Source organism: Typha latifolia, chromosome 4 (genome assembly GCF_019914945.1).
Source record: "Typha latifolia isolate L0001 chromosome 4, TyphaL0001v2, whole genome shotgun sequence".
NCBI classification, from domain to species: Eukaryota; Viridiplantae; Streptophyta; class Magnoliopsida; order Poales; family Typhaceae; genus Typha; species Typha latifolia.
In genome coordinates, this window is record NC_133089.1 from 11,292,335 (window position 1) to 11,313,942 (window position 21,608).

At 38.0% G+C, this 21,608-nt stretch overlaps 1 long non-coding RNA gene and 1 other non-coding gene across 2 annotated transcripts; both read right to left on the reverse strand.

The window, feature by feature from the left end:
- Positions 1-11,158: 11,158 nt before the first annotated feature.
- On the reverse strand, positions 11,159-17,993 carry LOC140786614 (uncharacterized). The gene is made up of 2 exons (XR_012108674.1): positions 17,876-17,993; positions 11,159-11,953 (listed from the first exon to the last, which is right to left on the reverse strand). It is a non-coding gene; the product is annotated as an uncharacterized lncRNA (long non-coding RNA).
- On the reverse strand, positions 17,874-17,989 carry LOC140787821 (U5 spliceosomal RNA). Its single transcript, XR_012108894.1, has one exon. It is a non-coding gene; the product is annotated as a U5 spliceosomal RNA (small nuclear RNA).
- Positions 17,994-21,608: the final 3,615 nt, after the last annotated feature.

Below are 21,608 nucleotides of genomic sequence, written 5' to 3' on the forward strand. Positions count from 1 at the left end.
TTCAATTTCAGCCCTAGAGTTAGGGCTAGGGTTGAAATTTTTGCAATTTCGTGGCAGGTCAAATTTTCACAAACTAGTTCGAGCACCTCGTGCGATTTAGTTTGAAACCTATGAATGTGACCCTAAGCGTGAGTATGAGCCCAAAGATAAATGGTGGAACGATCCTGTGGGCCTGCGCCATTAGACTAGGCTAAGCCCGCATGCAATTTGGGTGAGATATGAGCCAGACCCGTGCGGCAATGTCCCACGGGACCGGCCTCGACCATTACGTCACTTGGCCCTAATAACAAGCCACATTTTGGGATCCAACCTCAGACCGTCAAACTTGATTTCCCAAAATTCTTAAGAGGAGGCCCACTAGACTAGACCTATCTAGTGAAGAAGTTTTTCATGTACCATGGCACGCCTGACCACTTAAAAGTCTAGCTAGCTTCATTCCACCTAGAGGGCATGGGGATTAGGTGGTACTAGTGGGTTGAATAGACTCGACCGTTCGAGTTTTGGTAGAACTTCGCAGATGCGGCTTGTGCTCGGTTCGGTCTGACCCTATATGAGGACTTTCATACCATGTTAACTCAGCTGACTCAATTAACAACAATTCAAGCTTACCGAAAAGAGTTCAAATAGATATGCAATTAGGTTACTAGTTGAGCTGACTCAGCCCTAAAAAGTACATTCAATAGTGGGCTTAGGCCTGACATTCAAGCTGAAGTCAAGGCTTTGAGGCCCACTACTTCTGATAAGACCTTCTTCTTAGCTGTTCTAATGGAGTCCAAGTTGGATCAATTGAATCAGATCCGCAAGGATGAGAGAAGAAAGATGGCCCAAGCCCACGGCCCACTAGAGATCACATCTACCTCAACTCAACCTGCGCAGACGACTCAGCCCAATGGACAACAGATCTCACGCTGCTTTGTACCCACTAACTTGGAGAAGAGTAGAAAGAAAGGTCTGTGTTTTTACTTTGATGACCGATTTACCTTTCGATCATAAATACAAGCACCAATAAGCCCATGTCATGTTCTTAGGAGGTAACGAAGAGGATAAACTTGAGTTCACTGATTTGCATAATTAGCTCTATGAGTACACGTATGTCAGGGATTAGTCATCTTGAGGACAAGGTGTTGGAAGCATTGTGGATTGATGCGAATCGAGTCAGATCAAATTGTATCATGAAGACATTAGACTTGATAGATCGAGTCTATTTATCATTTAATTAATTCATACTTATGTAAGTCATTAAGGCAAGTCTAGTTAAGTCATCTAAGCCACTAAGGCAAATTTAATTAAATTATGTAAGCCTCTAAGGCAAGTTATAATTCGAGTCGTATAAGCCTTTAGAGCTAAATCTAAGTAGGACTCATTATACTTGACCTCTATATATAGAGAGTTTGGACCTCTTTGTTTATTCATTCAAGCATCCAAACATTGAGAATTAATTGACTTTAGTTATTTTCTTATTATTGTATTTATTATTTTTATCGTAGCTATTATATCATTTTTATTTTTATAGCAGTAGATCGTAGCCGTAGAACCGTTCCAAGCACCCAAACCTGACCCATCACCTTCCTCTAGCAACCACCATACTATATGGCTGACCACAACCACCTTTGGCCGTCCACCACCCTCTGATAACCGTTGTAACTTGCTCCACTATTTTAATTATATTTTTTTATCTGGACATTCAATTGATATGAAACAAGAGCTATTAGAACCCTATCTCATGAGGATACCACTACCTAAATTTTTATAATTTTCTTACATCTGAATCGATGCAAATCTGGTCTATAATAAAATATCTCAAGTCTTCTTAGCAGCTTTAGAAGTGCAAATTCTACGAAATTCATCGGGGGAAACATTAATGGCTTCAATATTCCAACCACACAATTCATAATCTAATTTATTCCATTTGTCTACAAGTTTGATAAATTATTTTTGATAAATTATCAAAGTTGGAGATGACAAACCATGAACAACCGAAATCGAAACTCGTTCATCTATCAACTTCAAAAAAGCATGTATTCTAGCTTTTAAATATGGATAATTAGATCCATCAAGCAAAGGAGATCTCTTTCTAATGTAAGAAAAACTTGCTCTGATACCAATTAAAAATTTTAGGGCAAACCCTAATCTCAACTATATGACTTTTGACGAGTAAACTTGACAATAAATAATGAAAGCTAAATCGTAAGCAATGCAAACCCGCACAATTTACGCGAAAAACCCCAAACTAGGGTAAAAACCACAGCTCCTTTTCGATAAGATCAAATCAACCACTAATCAAACCAAGTACAAGAACTGCTTACAGATTACTAGCTAAAACACAGCTATATCTAAAGATCTCTTATTCGCTAGACTCCACGATGAGTTGCTTCTAGTGGTTGATTGCACTAATCTTTTTGACCATTGAGATCGAATGAATCTTGCCTTAGTAACCCTTGAGACAAATTGCACAACGTTGCAATGATCAAAAACGATCTTTCAACGCTCAAAACCTGTAGCTTCTTGACAAATGAAGAACTTCCACTCAAATCTTTGCCAATGCTTCAATTCCCATTCTTCAATCTCCTCTATCTTCTAAGATTTAAAGACTTATATAGGTATCTAAAGATAGATGAGAAACCTAGTTTTAGTCAGTCCAAAATTGATTAACTTCGTTAAGGCATTCTAATGCACGAAGAGCTGTTTGAACACACTTAGCAAAAATAGTCAAAATAGCCAAAGCCGTTCGATCGTCCGCAAGGCCTGTTCAAATACCTATAATTTTCTTCTGTCTCGAAAGAACGTTTAGATGCCTGTTAAAGCCCACTGGTGTTGGAAGAACGCGTTCGAATACCTATTAAGTGCTGTCCTCTAAGGATTTTGCGTTCGAATGCCTCCAAAGGCCATTCGAACGTCGGAACGCTGGAACAAAGTATTAGACTAGTAGGTGCATTTGAACGCCTGAACATTGGAACACTATATTAGTGACTTTAAACTTTTTAAAATTAACTAGAAGTATCGGTCATACGAACCAAAAATACTTGTCACTCTTTTAAATTGTAAGAGTAAATTAGTCCTATTTTATTTCTCTCTTCTAGCTATCCATTTTTTTAATTAAAAAAAATAAAAATAAGTCTATGTATAAATTTCTCCACGTATTCTACTATTATTAAGGAAACCGTTATAACAATATGAAAATACTTAAATTCTAGTCACATATGTAAAATATCTTATATATCCCTTAATTTATCAACAAATGAAAATTATTTTTAATAACTAATTAGTTAGTATTGAATCATTGCTCAATAAAATATACATCGACTGTATATGCAATTAATTCTATATATTAAATTAAAAAATTAATTCATTTCATACAAGCTTTTTCTTCTATACACATAACTGCATTAATAGTCGGATTTTAATTCCATGCCAAATGTGAAAAAGGTGGGGAGAGCTCTAGATCTGATATATACATTGACTACTAAAGACAAATCTTTAGTGGATTTGGAGAAGAATGGAGTATTGCCTTTTTCACCACTCAACCATTTCTTGGGTTCAAATGCTTGATTCCAAAATAAATGGAAGTCATTCCTTTGACATTATCAACCCTGCATGAAGACTTGAGAGCTTTGTTTTTATTAAAGCAAATGGTCAATAGGATTATCAAATTAAAATGACTCCGAATAGAAGATAAAGATAGCATTTTCAAACGATACAAAATATCTGGATTTTCAAATCAAGGACCACTAACAGCTAGTATAATTGTTTTCAGGCTTTCTAGATAATTTGTAGTTGAATGTGTAACTACCTTTCTAGATAATTGTTTTCATGCTTTGAACTTTTTGACCCAATTGAAGATACCAATCCAGAGTCATCTTACAGCTAGTATTTTATTAACAGAGAGAGATTACTCTTCGTATCGCATTCCCGAAATGTATAAGATAGACAATTAAATGAGCCTTAATTCCTATAAAATAAACCTAAATTATATGCTCTAGTAGAAAAAACACCAAATATTAATCCCAAATATTTCTGCGGAGGGTGGGTTCAAAGCTATAACCTCTAGGCTCCATTACAAGCTAGTCGACCAATTCCTGCAAGAATTTAAATTTTGATATTTTAGCGACTCTTTATGCGTGAGATATATATTTTTTTTTTGAAGGAAGGTCCATAGACAAAGATTCATTAGTTAGTCTCGTTACAGATTTGGTCCAAAGAAGAGCCTAGCCATATTGTTGATTTGCGGTAGCGGATTGTATGGCAGGCTAAAAGATGTGCATACACGTTACTGGATCGACTAGTATAGCCTATCCTAATAGAAGAATTTAAAGAGATCAGCCTCCCGCACTCCCATAGAAGCGATAGAGAAGACAAGTCTATTCTTGAATCATCACCGTTAATCGTAAGAATTGCCACTTGGCAATCGCTGAAAATCCACTTATCCATGTCCTCGCAGAATGTATAAGGTGGATACCTTCCAAGACGGCCCAAAGCTCACCGTAAAGTGCGCTAGTGCAGGTTCTAATGAGCTTGGTATGGCTGAGTCTGACTTTGGCGCCACGGACGAAGACAAATTGACCAGTTCTGCCGCCAGGGCCTCCATCCCACGTCGCGTTCGTCTAGCAAATGAGAGCGTCATCTGTTGGGCTAGAGCTTTGTATGCCAAGGCAAGGGCTGGGCTGTTGGCCAGTGTCGTCGCACTACAATCCTTCCAGGGTGACGCCTACAACGGCCCTAGTGACGACTGTGGCGGGGCTGGCTTGATCGTTGTTGATGGCTTGTTTGCACCGAGCCTTCCAGACTTCCTAGAGTATTGCATAATAGTGCGCCATCTCGGCTTTGGATAAATAGTGGCTAAGCCTAAGGGTCCATTCTTCAAAGCTACCATTGAAGCCTTCCATCTTGAAACCTAACTAGCTGTTGAACCATATAGCTCGGGCAAAGTTACATTCTAGGAATAGGTGTTCCGGCGTTTTGGCTGGGTGGTGGCAGAGGGGGCAAGTATTGTCTATTCTCTTTATCCTTTTTTTTAGAGCGGTTCGTATGGGGAGAGCTCTAGCGAAACATTTCTAGAGGAAGATCTTGATTTTTGGAGAGGTGAGAGTTCTTCCAAATTGCCTTACATATGCTAGCCGATCTTGGGCTCGAGGAGCTGGTCTCCCATAGGCTGCTCGAGACGATCATGTATGCGGAGTTGGACGTGAAGATGTTGGTTCTTACCGGGGTCCAGACAAGGGTGTTAGGGCAATGGGAGGGGTCTGAGCTTAAGAATATATTGGTGATGTAGGCTGTTGCAATGGGGGGTAAGATGGATCTAGCAAGTGGGACATTCTGCGCCATGTAGTAAGTCCTTCATGAGAGCAATATTTGCTGGAGGAGGAGTTACCAGCTCAGAGAGGATAGGCGGTAGCCATGGGTCATCTCTAATGGATGTGGTTGCTCCATTGTCGATCACCACATTACAATTAACCGCAAAGAGTCCTTTTAGAGTAATGATTGCCCTCCAAGTCCTAGTAGCATTGGGCTTTTGCTTTGGCTTGCCAAAAGGCATAGTGAGGAAAATATTTGGCCAACACCTTAACCTAGTTAGAGTGAGGGTTGCTAACTAGTCTCCAAATAAGCTTTAGGATGATGTGTCTGAGCCCGAGGACACCCTAGTGCAAAGGTTTGCATAGGTTCAATCATTTGCAAAGGTGCAATTTCCTTTCCCATCCTTGGCTCCCCAACAGAAGTTGCTTATGATAGAGGTGATGTTGTTGAGCACTTGGGGCAGGAGGAGAGATGTAGCCATAAAGTAGACTAGAATGGAGCTTAGAACAACCTTGATTAGGACCAAGCGGCCTGCTTGCGAGAGGAGTTTCCCTTTCTAGAGAGAGCTTTTTTTTGTAGTTTGTTTGTGAGGAATTGGTACTCCTGCAATTTCCTTCCAGTAGTAAGAAGGGGTTGCCTAGGTAGAGGTCTCTTTTGTCTAGGTCCTTGGCATGGAGGGTTGCTTTGACGGCCGAGATGTTCGCCGAATCCACAAGCTTACTAAAGTGGATGGCAACTTTACTTAGATTGATTTCTTGTCTAGAGATTCTGCAATAGGCCTCTAGCACTGTGGTGATGCTATTAGCCTCTTTTGTTGAAGCTGTTCCAAAGATGAGAAAATCATCGACAAATAGCAAATGCGTGAAGGTTGGACTGTTGAGAACCGACTTTATGCCTTGCAGATTCCGGCTAAAGGTTGCATTTTTGAATAGCTATGAGAGAATGTTGGCCCCTAGGATGAAGAGATAAGGGAGAGGGGGCATCCCTGCCTGAGGCCTCTAGTAGGGTTGAAGAATCCATTAGCACACCTGTTTACTTCCATGGCTAGCATTGGGGTTGTGATGCATTCCTTTATGAGCTATAGAAAGCCTTCTGGGAAGCTGTGGAGGTTGAGACAGTCAAGGATAAAGGGCCATTCCATTCTATAAAAAGCCTTAGAGAGGTCGGCTTTAAGTAGGAAGGCACCTTTGAGGATCTTGGCGGCCTTAAGGAAGTGGATGATCTCCTTAGCGATGATCTAGTTGTCAGCTATGTTCCTCCCAGGTACGAAGGCACTTTGCTCTTCAGTGATGATACTAGACATGAACGGCTTCATTCTCGCAGCAAGGAGCTTTGCAATAATCTTGTAATACGTGTTGCAAAGGCTTATCGGCCTATAGTCGTTCACCGTGCTTGGAGCAGCACACTTTGGATTAGAAGGATCGTAGTTCTGTTTGCACCCTTGTCCAAAACTTGGTATGAAAGAAGCTTTGGATAGATGAGGATCTTGATCACTCCATGGATTTCCTCTTCATTAGGGATAGAACAAAGGGCATCTGTCGCCTCCAAGGAGATTTTTGGTATCTAGAATATCCCGGTGGAGGGAGGAAGGTGGTGGAGGCTCGAACGATTGGAAGACATTTCTGAAGTGATTTATGAATTCAGATCTTATTCGGCCGCCGTCATAGGTCCACCCACTTGGTCCAAGGTTGAGGAAGTGGATGGCGTTTCTTCTTTTGTAGGAAGATGCTATGTAGTAGAAAAATTTACTATTATGATCGCCCCACCGTAGCAAGTTGATCCTCAAACTTTGCTTCTAGAAGATCTCGTCTTTCAGTTGTAGTTCGTCGTGGAGGCTCCGTATGGTTCTTTCTCTATCCCAGTCCGCATCAACTCCGCGTTCAGATTGGATGCTGGCCAGCTCAGTTTCGATCGCTTTAATTTCTTTCCTTAGGTTGTGACCATTTAAACAAGCCCAACTTTTCATTTGCTTCGCTAAGTAGGCGAGATTACTTAAAAGGGGAGAGGAGGGGTCGTAGAAGCGCAGCCATTCCGATCTACAGTATGCATGAACCCATCAGAGCGGGTCCACTACTATTCAAACCTAAACTTCCTTGGATGCTTGCGGGTGGTGGGAGACGTTAGGAGTAGGAGCAGGTTGTGATCGTTACTAATGGTGGGGAGGTGGAGAACTTTTGCATGAGGGTGCATGGCAATCTAATCGGCTAAGGCGAGAGATCGGTTGAGACTTTCTTTGACCAGCTTCCCAGACATCTACCTGTTGGACCACGTAAAGGCCGATCAAGTGAAGCCAAGGTCCACTAGGCGTTCCTTCTCCGAGCAAGTCGCGATATCGTTATAATCTCCCATGCAGCATAACGGTTGAGCTACTAAGGCATAATGGGTTATTCTTTCCCAGAGCAGCCTGTTGTCTCCTTTGTGTGGGTCACCATAGATTCCACTGAAAATCTAGGGATCAGCTCGTGAAGGGCCCAGATCTTAGTGAGAATGAAGTTATTAGAGGTTTCCAGGATTTTCACCTTAGTATGAAAATCCCAGAGAAGCCAAACATCGCCAGAACGCCCCCGGGATTCTACAATACAGTTGTTGGGTAGGGGGAGGGTGGAGATGATGGAGATGGATTTTTCCAAGTTGCACCTAGTCTTAGATATGAAGGCTAAGTTGGCATAGGAGCTTGCAAGGAGGCTCCTGAGGTTTCGAATTTTTGAGGGTCCCCTACACCCTCGGCAATCCAAGGTAAAAAAACTCTTGGGTGGCTCGCGGCGAGCCGGTCGCCGCTTGGTAGTTGGTCGCCACTTTAGGCTTGGTGTCTGAGGTACCATGCTAAAACGAGGGGAGGCCAATTTCATGAAGGATGACATCTATGAGCCCTGTAGGACACTTGGATGAAGATCAAATTTCGCTCTAAGCTTTCCGCTTTACTGGGGAGTCCTCGCCTTTGGTCCTTTAGGTGGGGCGAGCTTGTGCAAGGGGAGTTGCAACAGAGGAAGCCTTGGTGGTTTTTTTGCATAAGAGTGATAGAGGACGCTATGTGAATAGTGACAAGTTCCATGTCTTTGGGGGTGGCGTGGTTATTTGCTCTTGGACAATTCAGTTGCAAGTCAGGGGATGTCAGATGTGATAGGCTAGTTGGCTATTAGGATAGAAGGCTGATACATTTTCCTCCGTGTTCTCAAAGGAAGTGGGGACCAAGACAGCGGGTAATGAGGGAGGGGCAATTTCTGGATGTGACTTGCTGGGATGTGGTGTGACTGAAGATAAGGAGGATAGGGCAAGAACCAATGGGGAGGCAACAAGTTGTCTAGGCAGGGAGGCGATGGAGGGCAGGATTAGACGTTCTTTGCCAAGGCACCCTATCATTGTCGCTCTTGACGTCAGACCTGCTAGCGAGGTGGGGCGTGCTCTGGAAGGGGGACGTTTAGACAGCTACCGCGAATTTGGAGGAATTTTGACAGTTCCTCTGACGTACCATCCCTAGAGTTTCTAGCAAGCTGCTGGCCTTTGTCACCTCCTAGCTTTAGAAATTGGGGAGGGGTTACTGCGGGGGCATCTGCTAGGTCCTGGAACTTGGACTTGAGGAGCTTGAAGAGTTTGTGGTGCAAGTGCTCAAGATATTCGCTCCTAATCTTCATTTCCATAACTCCTCTATGCATGCAATCGTAAACTTTATGGTTGATTTTGCAATAGTAAGAACAGAAGCGAGGGAGCCACTCGTACTAGACTTTCACTTCTTGAAATGCTCTGTTGGGGAGGTTTACCGAGATCGATCCCACTAGGGGTTTTGATGTCCAGCAGAACTCTTAGTCGAATGTACTTGGACCATTTGGAGGGGTTGAAGCTATCTATCAGAACCGGCTCGCCTAGCTTGGCAACTAAAGTTAGCGTCGCCTTCTCTGAGTAGTATTCCAAGGGTAGCCCGTGGACTTGCACCCGAAATTTCGAGTGGGGGAACGTCCATGGGTTCATCAGGACATTGGCTTCAAAATGGTTATGGGTGAAGAGGTCACGATTAAAGGACCACGAGGCCCTGTACCATACATTCATTTGTCAACGAAGAACTCGAATGCTAGTAGGAATGTGTTCTTTCTTGCCTCGAAAAATTTGAGGTTTCCTTTGAGGGACCATGCTTTTGTCATGGTAGATTTGAGACTAGAGACATTGTAGTTTCTGTTTAAAATGAGTTTGCCGGTGAGACAAAGATCTACTCGCCGAGAGGCAAAGGCAGAGTCCGCCGGCAGAGCAATGGTTTCATCCATGTCATTTTCTAAGAGAAGCGCAGAGAACTTCTTCAACAGGTCGTCGTCTGAGGCAGCCATTGGGGTCACACAGGGTAGGGAGAACAAGAGGAGGAAGCTTAGGACTGTGGTAGGCAAGAGATGGAGAGGGTGCAATAGGAGCTTACTAGAGTAGGGCAGGGCTGTAGTGAGAAAAGGGCTAGCAAAACTGAGTTAGGGATTGGTAAGGCAGAGGAGGAGAATATCTCTTGGTGAGAGGAAAACCCTAGCAGAGGTGAGGGTGGAAAAATTATCGGCTAGGTATAATCCTATCACTTCCTGGTTATGATTTTGAATTCTTATGCGTGAGAATGGTTGAATAAAATTTAGTTTTGCATTCGAGTTATATGGAATATGGCCATATGGGTTGAGATTTTTTCAATCTGTCTTGATATTCGGATTAGTACCTATATTTGAATAGTATATGCAACTATTTATATAGTTTAAAAAAAAAGTATCCTAATTAATACACATATAAAATTTAATTAGATTTACTATTTCAATTAATATCCGTACAAAATGTAATTAGTGGATACGGTAACTAAATTTACTACTAGTTTAGTATATATATATATATATATATGGATATGATTTTATAATATTAATAATATTTGAGTCCCGTATCGGAGTCTTCTCTCTATCTCTCTAATACCATGGAAATTGAATTGAATGCTATTAATATGAGGTCTGCCAATTTTGGTTTGGTTCGATTATCTTACAATGAAAATTACAGATTATTTAAGAAATAATGTGAAAGTGTGCATTTTTTTTTCCTTCTATCCTATTGTTAGGAAAAAGCCCAAAGTCAATATATCAGTTTTTCTATCTCTGCGCAAATAGAATGAGTTCAAAACAACCAAAACTATAGTAAGTCATAAACAAAGACAAATAACTTTTTTGGAAGATGGAAAACCCACTTCATTGAATCATAACTGAGAGAAACAATCAAATAAGAGGACTAATACTTCATATTAGAATGAGAATGATCTCACTAAAGATATTAAAATTTATAAAATGTTTCTCCCTTTTGAGAATGACATACAAAATCTTCTCTTCCTTCCTTGAGATAGATTCCACAAGCTCTGAAAACCCTTATCCTTTTCCACTAATGTAACTTCATTAGAATGAACCTTAGTCTTCTTTTTATTTCTTCATATTTTTTTTATTTAAGTGAATGGATTCTACCCTCACATAAAGTGAAATGTCCAAACTTAACAAATTTCTCCATCCCACCTCATGTGAGGGCGCTTACTAAGTCTATCTTGACCGTGCTTGTGCTTGTGCTTGTGCTTGTATAATAATTTTCTCCTTCTCATTAGTACAGATTTTCTCAGGATTTAATAATTTTTCTTTATGGCATTCCGTATCCAATCATACATCAATAATTGTTACAAGCTCGTATTTCTGGTGGAATTTCTCATCTAACTTTATAAATGAAATAAGCTAGTTCGGTATTTAATCGTTGAGATTAGTCATACTGCTTTACCTACCATCGATTTAAACACAAATGCATGCATTAAAATAAATTTATTCTTCGTAGGAAATATATATATAAATCAAGATGCCAAGAGCAATAAGGATCTATACATGGATGCAGCTTGACTATGGCCCTTTTACTTTATTTTTTCTTACAAAATCAACATAAAACAACCATAGAAGATGATGTAAATTGGAAAGGATCAGATATACGTATATCTCTAAAGAGTCCTCGTTGTGTTGCACTGCTCAAGTCGCAATATGATTTTAGAATATCCAGAGTATCATGTTCTTCTCCCCTTTATCTCTCCAATAATATGGAAATGTGATTTTATGCTACTAATATGTGGTATGTCAATTTTGATTAGATTGTCTTATTACTGAAAAATATATATTATCTAAGAAGTCAACAAGCTTAACTCCTTTAATAATTAAGTCGTGTTCGAATTTATACTAACCCGTTTTGACCCGTTTAAGTATACAAGTTGGGTCAGGTCAACCCACTAGCCCGCCAACTCGATATATATATATATATATATATATATATATAACTAAGTTTCTAAACCTAACTCACTCTCTCAAAATCTCAACCACTCCGCCTCGTCACTTTTGATTTTGAAAGTGGAAAAAAAATTTACCCCATCTCTCAAATCTCCAGTTGCAACCGGCGATCATTTGCAGCCTACGGCGGTGCTTTCGTCTCCGTCTCTACCTACCATAGTGCCTCGGTCCCTATCTCCGCCTGCCACGATGTCTCCGTCCCTATCTCCCTGCATGCCACAGTGCCTCTCTGGTATCATTTCCTTGTTATCCAAGTTTCTGCTCGTCCTTTTCTAGTTAAAATTTTACCTTGTCATCACCATTTTAAATACCAACCTTGGTTTTTAACTTATTTGCATGCTCCCTGCATCCTGCTGTCCAGAAAATTACATTTTATTCTTTAATAAGAAATTGCAGTTCAAGAAGTGTTCAATACATCAATGAAACCAAGAGATCTATGTTACACTAGGATCTCAAGTCACCACTCAGTTCTAGTTGCTAGTATTCTATTCTTTGGCTTGTAAGTGAAGTTATGTGTTTTACTAGTTTGATGGCCAATAATAGTAGATTAAAAATAGAGCTATATCTGGTCTTTTCATAAATCGTAAATTATCTTAACCAAATAATCCTTTAGTCTCAACCTCTGGGGTCTGCTATGTACTTTTTTGAACTCTATTTTGGGCCATGTACTCTGTCAAACAAAGTGTTATTATATCTTTTCTTATCACCTTAACTTATTTTTAGTTTTTCCCTCTCACTTGACAAACTCTTGAATAAATGTCTCTTCCTTACTAGTGCCTATGTGGTTTCCATTTGAGATTTCCAAACATTAATTATCCAATTCCACAACAGTGACTACCACAAAATGTAGGAATAACACACAAAAAAATAAAAGGCAAGTTATTAGCTATATGTTTGGATTAATTATGTACGAAGGTAATTTATAACTAACCATGTGTAAGTGGGTGAGATCATGTTGTAGATAAACTAGCACCAGTACGGGTAAGTATTAGTAAAATTTGATGTAGGTTTGCCATAATGATTTTGAGGCTTAATATCTATGCTGATCTTAAATTTCAAATAGCTTAAGTGAAATCGTAGAATCCGGTAAATATTCAAATGCATAAATATAAATTTGGTGAATGCCCAATAACTAATGAAAGTAAAGTTTTACTTTCTATTTTATATCTTAGTTATTTATATTCTCTTTTGTTCTTTTTGATAGGGTCATGATCTTTGGATAATAAAATGGAGAGCTCAATGTTAGTGTTTACTTATTTTAAACTATTCATAATTTATAAGATTGTAAACTTTAAACTTTGTTCTAATTATCATGAGTGATGAGAATGTTACATTCGAGAGTTAAAACTAAAACTTGTTGTATAAATTTATTCTAAATTTTGTTTCATACAAATTGTTGTAAGAATTTGAGCTTAAGAGTTTAAGCTTTGTTCTAAACTCTAAACTTTGTTGTATGTGCTTTTGTTATGATAAATTATTAGAATTATAATTTTAATATTATATGAGTTTTAAGTTAAAAATATATTATTTATTTATATGATAAATTAATAAATATTGAATTTTATATAGAATTTATTAACCGGGTTAGACGAGTTGCGTTAACATGTCGTGTTAACCTGACTCATTTATTAAACGGGTTAGGGAGATCGTGTTAATACGACCCGTCTAATAAATGGGTTAGACGGGTCGTGTTGTTTTACCCATTTAATAATTAGGTCGTGTTTGTATCTACTAATTACAATCCATTTATTAATTGAGCCGTGTTCAGGTCAAGATAAAGTTGCCTCGGTACGAACCGAACTCACTTAACCTAACTTGAATGTCCAAATTGAATCTATCTCACCTTATCTGTGAGGGGGCTCAACAGCTTGTATTAACCATGCAAACTTCATGCTTATGCGTGTGTAACAATTTTGTCATCATATTTGACTCGCTCTAATCAATATTGATTTTTTCAAGATACAATAAATTTCCTATATGACATTCCGTATACATTAATACCTCAATATTTGTCACAAGGACTATCATGTTGCTCACTTTTTTAGTAGAATTCTCCTCTTAACTTTATAAATGGAATAAGCCAGTTTAACTTTATAAATGGAATAAGCCAGTTTGGGATTTGATCATTGAGATTAGTCATATTACTCTACCTACCATCGATGAAAACACAAAAGCATGCAGTGAAAGAAAATTTAGTCTTCGTAGGAAAAGATATAGATATTACCAAGTCAACTTGATGACTCTCTTACTTCTTTTTTATAGTACAAAATTAACTTAGAGAATAACTATAGAAAATGATATAAATTGGAAAGGATTAGATATATGTATATCTCGAAAGAGTCCTCGTTGAGTTGAACTACTCAAGTCGTAATATGATTTTATAATATCCAAGTCGTACCAAGTTCTTCTCTTATTTATCTCTCTAATACCATGGAAATAGAATTCTATTCTACTAATATGAGGTCTGTCAATTTTGGTTGGATTGCCTTGAAATAAAATTACATATTATCGAAGAAATAACGTGGAGGTGTGCATCATTTTTCCTTCACTCCCATTGTTAGAAAAGAGCCCAAAATCAACATATCAACTTCCCTATTTTTGTACGGGAAAATGAGTTCAGGTATAATTAAAATTGAGTAAGTCACTATTAAAGACAAAATTTATGTGGAAAACACTCGAACACGAGGGAAAACCCACGGGATTACTTCATTGAATCATAATTGAGAAAAATAAATAATAAATGGACTAATACTTCACATGAGAATGAGAACAATCTCACTATATATATATGAGTTTCACAAAATCTTTCAAGTACGATCTAGATTTGGATTGATTTATTCATAGGAAAGTTTTGAGATGAGTAATAGTCTCACGAGTTATAGACCTAATAGTTTTATATAAATCTAAGGTCTAGGTGAAAATATAAAAATAAAATAGTGGAAGAATGTCAGATTCAGGCTAAACCAGGTTATTCGACATTACAATAACATCAGATGGTGGCGGATGGCCAAGGTTGATAGTGAATAGCCGTAAAATAGGGTGGCTTGTAGAGGAAGATGATCGTTAGAATCTAAAAGTTTGAAAAGGTTCTATGGTTATGATATATTCATATAAAAATAAGAACGATCTAGTAGCTAACAATAAATGTACGATAATAAAATAACCAAACTCAATACTCATTCCGCTTCCTCTAATCAACTTATGATCACTTATATTTATAGGAGTAAAATTCTAATAAATTGGATCCATATGCATATTATCCACTTTAACTCAAAATTAAATATAATAAGTAAATTATACTAACTCGACCCACCTAATCAGATCGTATCACTTTCATTCCTTCCTTGAGATAGATTCCATGATCTCTCCAGAAAATCTTTATCTTTCTAAACTCTTTGTCTTTTAGAAGTTCTACTCTTTTTCACTAATCTAACTTTTGTTAGAATGAAACCCTAGCCCTCTTTATATTTCTCTTCTCTTTTACTATCACTTAAATGGGTAATCTTACCCTCGCATAAGGTGGAACACTCAAACAGAATGAATCTATTGTGGGTGATCTCCCTTCCATCTTATGTGTGTGATCTCTCTTCTATCTTATCACTAAGATATACTAAGTCTGTCTTGACTATGCAAACTTCATACTTCTATGTTTATAAGAATCTTATCATCATATTCGACTCATTCTCATCATTGTGAATTTTCTTAAGATACAATAACTTTCCTATATAACATTTCATATCAAATGATACCTCACATCAATGTGTGCATGCACACCTTTTCCACTTGAATATATTCACCCTCTACAATGGACAAAACAACACACTTTTGTAGCTCAGATTGTAAAATAGCTTCTCCATATAAAAGTCACAATGTAGCTTAATGTAGACTTCCTAATATCAAATCACCGGTCATTTCTAAAACATAGACAAACTTTGAAAGTGTCTTTGAGGTATCTAAGAATTCATTTCACTATGGCCTAATATTTTTTGCTAGAATTTAAGGGATATTTACTACCCACACAAAGCTAAATGTAGCCTTGTGCATACCATTGAATGCATTAGACAACCTACCACTGAACCATATATAACCCTTTGCCATAAATAATTTCTCACAAATTCTTCATTGCAAAAGACTTGCTTAAGTCTTCTTTAATCTGTCAATTTTATTAGTGTCCCGTTAATAATAAATATATGACCAATATAGAGTAACAAAATGATAATCATCATCTTTGAACATTTAAACATATACATAATGATCAAAAGAATCAAAAGTTTTTATATTATTGCCTTGGTGCTTGTTTAATCTCATATAAGCTCTTCTTCAATGCAAATAAGCTTCTCCTAACCCTTGACTTTAAACCCTTCATATTTTTCCATATACTTCTAGGCCATGTTTGCTTTTAAGTTTAGGAGCCTCTTCTGAACTGATTTAAGGACTTCTAAATTAGCTTAGTAACTAAACAACTTTTTTAGTATTCAAAAGATTAAGACTAAAAAATGAGACTAACTAATCGAGCTCGAGGTTTAGTCTCAAACCAAACAAAGTCCTACTTTTTAATCAACTGTCCATTTAAGAAGTTTGTCTTAACATCAAGTTGCTCAATCTAGCTGTCAATCCCAAAATATATAAAAAGATGGCATTTTCACAACTAGAGCAAAATTTTCATCAAAATATATCCTTTTATTTTGGACGAAAACTCTTAGAAGACTAGATTTGCTTTGTATTTGGCGTTCAAACTATTTTCAATTATCTTGATTTTATAAATTCATTTAATTTTTAGTGCCTTCTTATCTCTTGGGATTTTTACTAGAATCAAAAGTATAATTTTCATACAAGGATTTCATCTCTTCTTGCATAGATTGAAGCTTTTAATTCTTGAATTTTTTTTGGAAGCATTCTGACCCCTCTTCATTTGTAAGAAGAACATAGTCTGTAATAGGCTATCTAGATGAATTTCAATGGTTTCTAGTTAATCCCTTGATCTGTATTTCTGTTATGTCATGCTGAGTAGATTGCTCTTCATTTTAAATAAGTTCATTACGCTCATCATCACTTGTAGAAACCTCATATGCACCTATGTCACTGTAAACATAAAAATCTTGCACTCGTCTCTTGTTATCATCATGCACCATAGGTGGAGGGGTTAGATCTAGATTAATTAGAGAATTAGTTGAAAGCTTTGACATCTTTGGTTTTTCGAGATCTTTAATTGTTTGATCTTCGAAGAAGATAACATCTCTGCTTTTGAACACTTCTTATCATTTGGAACTCATTACCTCTATCCAAATTCTTCATCACCGTAACCCAAGAAAATGCATTCATTAGATTTTTCATCAAGTTGGGATTTCTCATTTCTTGAACCGTAAAAAAATGTCATGCATCCAAATACTTTCAAATGATTTATATAATACATCTTTCTTTGTCCATATTAGCATCCAAAAGAGCCAAGCGAGTAAGATTGATTAGGTCCATTGTAATCCCCATAAGCCTCTCTCAAAAAGATTTAGACAACTTTGTATGAGAAAGCATACACATGATTCTTTCTACAATAGTTCTTTTCATTCTCTTTGCAATTCAAAATTTCTTGCGATATTTTTGAGATAATCTTTTACCGCTTGATGCTATAATCTGTGTCATAATTTTAAAATAGCCCCCATGTACTCACCACCATTATTTATCCGGATACACTTCAATTACAACATGAAAATACTTCAAGGGCTTAATCCTTGGATTTCAAACCTTTTTAGAATAGTCATAAATAAAGATAACAAATCAAACCAAACCAAACTAACACCTCTTTTACTAACAAACAATATAATGTTACTCAAGAGGTAGTAGTTCAAGTCAAGCCTCCATTTTGGTCTTCGCGGTTATGATCAAATGGGTTTTGGATGGGGATCAAGTAAAGCCCATCTTAAGTTCAGACCAAATTCTGGCTCGAAAAATTACTGACCGATCCGGGCGGACAATTGAGCACAAAAGATCGTGAAAATTATTCAAGGAGGCCTCACGTCGAGATAATCGAATGCAATATGAAATTTGCACTAATCGAATGTGTAAGCATGTACGCTGAAACTTATTTTGTACGAAATACTAATGGAGCTAACTGAGTAGCATAGTGAAAAGGAAGCTAGTCCACAAGATTACTTTGAATAATAATGAAACCAAATCTTAAACCCTAACGAGTGATTGCGAAGCCCTACAAGCTCAAAATTTATCAAATGAAATAAACTAAAAATAAAGCTTAAAATTTATGAATTGTTAGGGCTCACCTCACAGAAGAAGGAACCCTCCAAAAATAGGCGTATGCTGCATTGAGTGGCGCGCACACGGTATTCTTTAGTAAAAGGCGAAAGAATAGTTCGCTCTGTGCTCACCACGCAGCTGCGTGACTACTAGCGGTGGATCCAAGCTGCTTATATAGTAAAGCATGGCCTCCATTCTCTATGTGCTTTCCGATATGGGACTATTACGCTTTAAACGTATACCTTTCTTACTACCCTCTAAATTAAGGGCATTCCTGCCAAATTAAGCATAATAGTTAAGTAGGCAAAACTTGGAAAGAAGACTGAAACCATAAGAATAAGGGTAGAACGAGATTGATTATTTATAATACTAACATATTATGCGACCAAAGGTAAAAGCAGAGAGAGAATTAATTAGATCTCTTCTTCAAATATCTATAGCCAACGATATGGTTTTGCTAAATCTCTGGAAATTAATACAATAAGTATCAGATTCTCTCTCCAAAACACAAAATTAAATATATAACAGGGTTATTAATACTTTCTTCAATGACTCATTCAGTACTCCTCATTTTCTTATATATACTATATCCCGCTAAAGGTGTTTGATGGTATATATTGAGTGTCTTTCAACCTGTTATAATAACCATTGGATTCAGATTAAAAATTAGATGATAATAATATATAATATTTATATTATTATTATGAGGTTATTATATCTAGACCCTTTGATTTATTTCTTATTTTCATATAATCTCTTGTATTTTTTTATCGCATATTGACTCAACCATCGGGATACCTCTTTATTTAGTTGTTTTGTGAAATATAATGTATAAATATAACATGATTAATTTTAGACACTTTTCCAATCATATCTTTATTATAAAAGAAAAAAAAAGTTAATCACAAGATGGTTATTTTATGTTTTCTATTAAATAAATGGTTAAAGTTTCACAGAAAGTAAAAAAGAAAAATATGGATATAAGCAATAGTTCTTTAGATATAATTAATCCAGTTATTATCAAATTGCTTGTCAAAGGGTGGACTCCAAATAGTAAAATTAAGCTTGATTACAACTAAACAAGTGAGCTCAAAGGTCGACCTTGGGCTTAAAAATAATTTTAAGCAACCGCATTAGAAGGGTGGAGGAGGCCTGGAGGAGAGAGTTGGGAGGATATCTTTTTCATTTTTTTTGATAAATGTCTGCATATTTCTAATATTCATTCCAAACACTTGATACATATAATCATGTCAGTGGATCAGTCCAAACTATGGAGTTACAAGTTTGAGAAGCTAGACTGGCTAACCAATGAGTCACTCCATTTGACCCTAACATTAGGGTAATTAGAAATCCACCTCTTGCAATCGAGCACCAACAGATTGATAGACCGGTTCACATGATTTATCCATCCATTAACTACCTTAGAATCACTAAACACCCAACTCTCTTCTTCGTGAAGGAACTCCGGCACCTTCTTCAAACCTTCTAACAGAGCTAGTGTTTCACCTACTAAGGTGTTCAGACAATAATCAAGGTAAATGCTCTTAGCTTTACAGAACTAATCCGAGTATTTGTTAATAAGAATGCCAATACCACTTGAGCAATTACCCCTCTAGGAAGCTTCCACCCAGCACACAAGGTTGCCATTTCGGGGCTGCTCTTGCACCTTTTGGCAGAGCTTCATTCCTTTACACCTTCCTAAGCACTGAGCTAAGCTAACATATGATACCTCTATGGACTAGATCATTTTGAGCTTTCCAAATCTCCCACATTATCCATTCGATCTAGTACACTATCAAAATGGAGGCCAAGCTAACTGGCAAACCAAACAACCCGAGCGAATTCACAACCCAGAAGAAGATGTTCCAAACAAGCTCTCAGGAGCTGCTTGACAGATCAGACAGTAGGCTTCTTCATAGGGAATTCGCCTTGCCGCTTCTCCTACTGGGATTGCACCACTTAAGCATCACCAAAAAAAAAATATCTGAATTCTCGACAGGATTTGCTTTCATCCCTAGATTGTTTTCCAACTGGTGCCTAGGCAAGATGACCTCAACCAGTTCCATTCCGAGAGGGTGTTGAAGGCAGTTTTTAGAGAAAACTCCCCCGACAAGGTGTGAATCCAATAAGCCTATATGGCTCAACAATGCTTGCAGGGTTGATGAAGATATTCTCGACCTCTTTAGTCACGTTGGAGAGGAGCATAGCTTGAACTTTTGCAATGTCCCAAGATGCACTGATCATTAGGTCCTTCACCTTGGTAATAGATGGGAGCTCCAGCTCTGATAGGTCAAAAGGGGTCCATGGGTCAATAGTGACGGATATGGACTGCCCAGTACCCACTTGCCGCAACACACACTTCCGCAACAACCCTCTCACCTTAAGCATTGAACTCCATGTCCAAAATACTTGCACCCTCGTCTTGCACTCCAGAAGGAATGGTTGTGAAAGTATCTCTCTTTCAAAATCACAGCCCAATCCTAGTTGGGGTCCTTTATTAGCCTCCACGCAAACTTTATGATTAATGTTTAGTGCACTAGCTCCAAGCACCGGATGTCAACGCCACCATCTCCCTTCGTCTTGTAGAGTGCATTCCAACCTTTCAGATAGATATTCTTGCGCTCAACATTGAACCCCCACCAAAAATCTCTCATTTAGCGGTTGAGTTTTGCGAGCAAATCCTTCGGGTAGATGAACAATGCCATGAAGTAGATGGGGATCAAACTCAGAAAAAACTTTATTAGCACTGATCTCTCTGCGTGCGAGAGCAAGTTCGCTTTCCACCCAACAAGCTTGCTGAAGTTTCTCTACTACAAAGGCATGGGCTTTCAATTTGGGCCTAGGGAGAAGGAGAGGATTTCCACGATATTTCTCTCCTTCTTGAAGTAGTCTGACTCAAGAGCAGCTATCACAACATTGCATTTTTTTTCTATCGATACCCTTGCTAAAGTGTATCACCGATTTATCAAAGTTGATTGCTTGGCTAGAGATGCTACAATATAGGTTGATGACTGCCTTCAAATTGGAGGCCTCTCTAGCGGTGGCTCTTCCAAAGAGTAGTAGGTTATTGGCAAACATCAAGTGAGTTAAGGGAGGGGCATTTCTAGCCGCTCTAACACCTCTAATCATTTTTCAGGCTCTTTCTTCATCCAATAAAAGAGAGAGAGGATGTTTGAGCTTAATATGAAGGGGCATTTCTAGCAAGTCATTGGCGAACATAAAGTGATATAAGGGAGGGGCATTTCTAGCAGCTCTAACACCTCTAATCATTTTCTAGGCTCTTGCTTCATCTAGTAGAAGAGAAAGGATGTTTGAGCTTAATATGAAGAGATATGGAGAAAACGAGCATCCTTGACGCAGACCACGAGTGAGAGAGAAGAAGCTGTTGGTTACACCATTAACTTGGACAGAGAGGGCGACTGTGGAGATGCAAGCATGGAAGAGTCCCATGAACTTAGCTAGAAAACCATAACCTTCAAGGCAACCTCTAGTAAAACTCCATTCTAGTTGGTCGAAGGCTTTGGAGAAGTCAACTTTAAGCATGTTAAAGGAGCCTTTTCGGCTTTTGGAAGTTTTAAAGTGGTAGAGCATCTACTGGGCCAAGACTTGGTTGTCCACAATATGTCTATTAGGAATGAACGCCTTCTGGGCCATAGAAATGATGTCTTGCATGAGAGGTTTTAACCTAAGAGCAAGCAGCTTGACGATAACCTTGTACGTAGTGTTACAAAGGTTGATGGGGGCGGTAGTCACCGACAA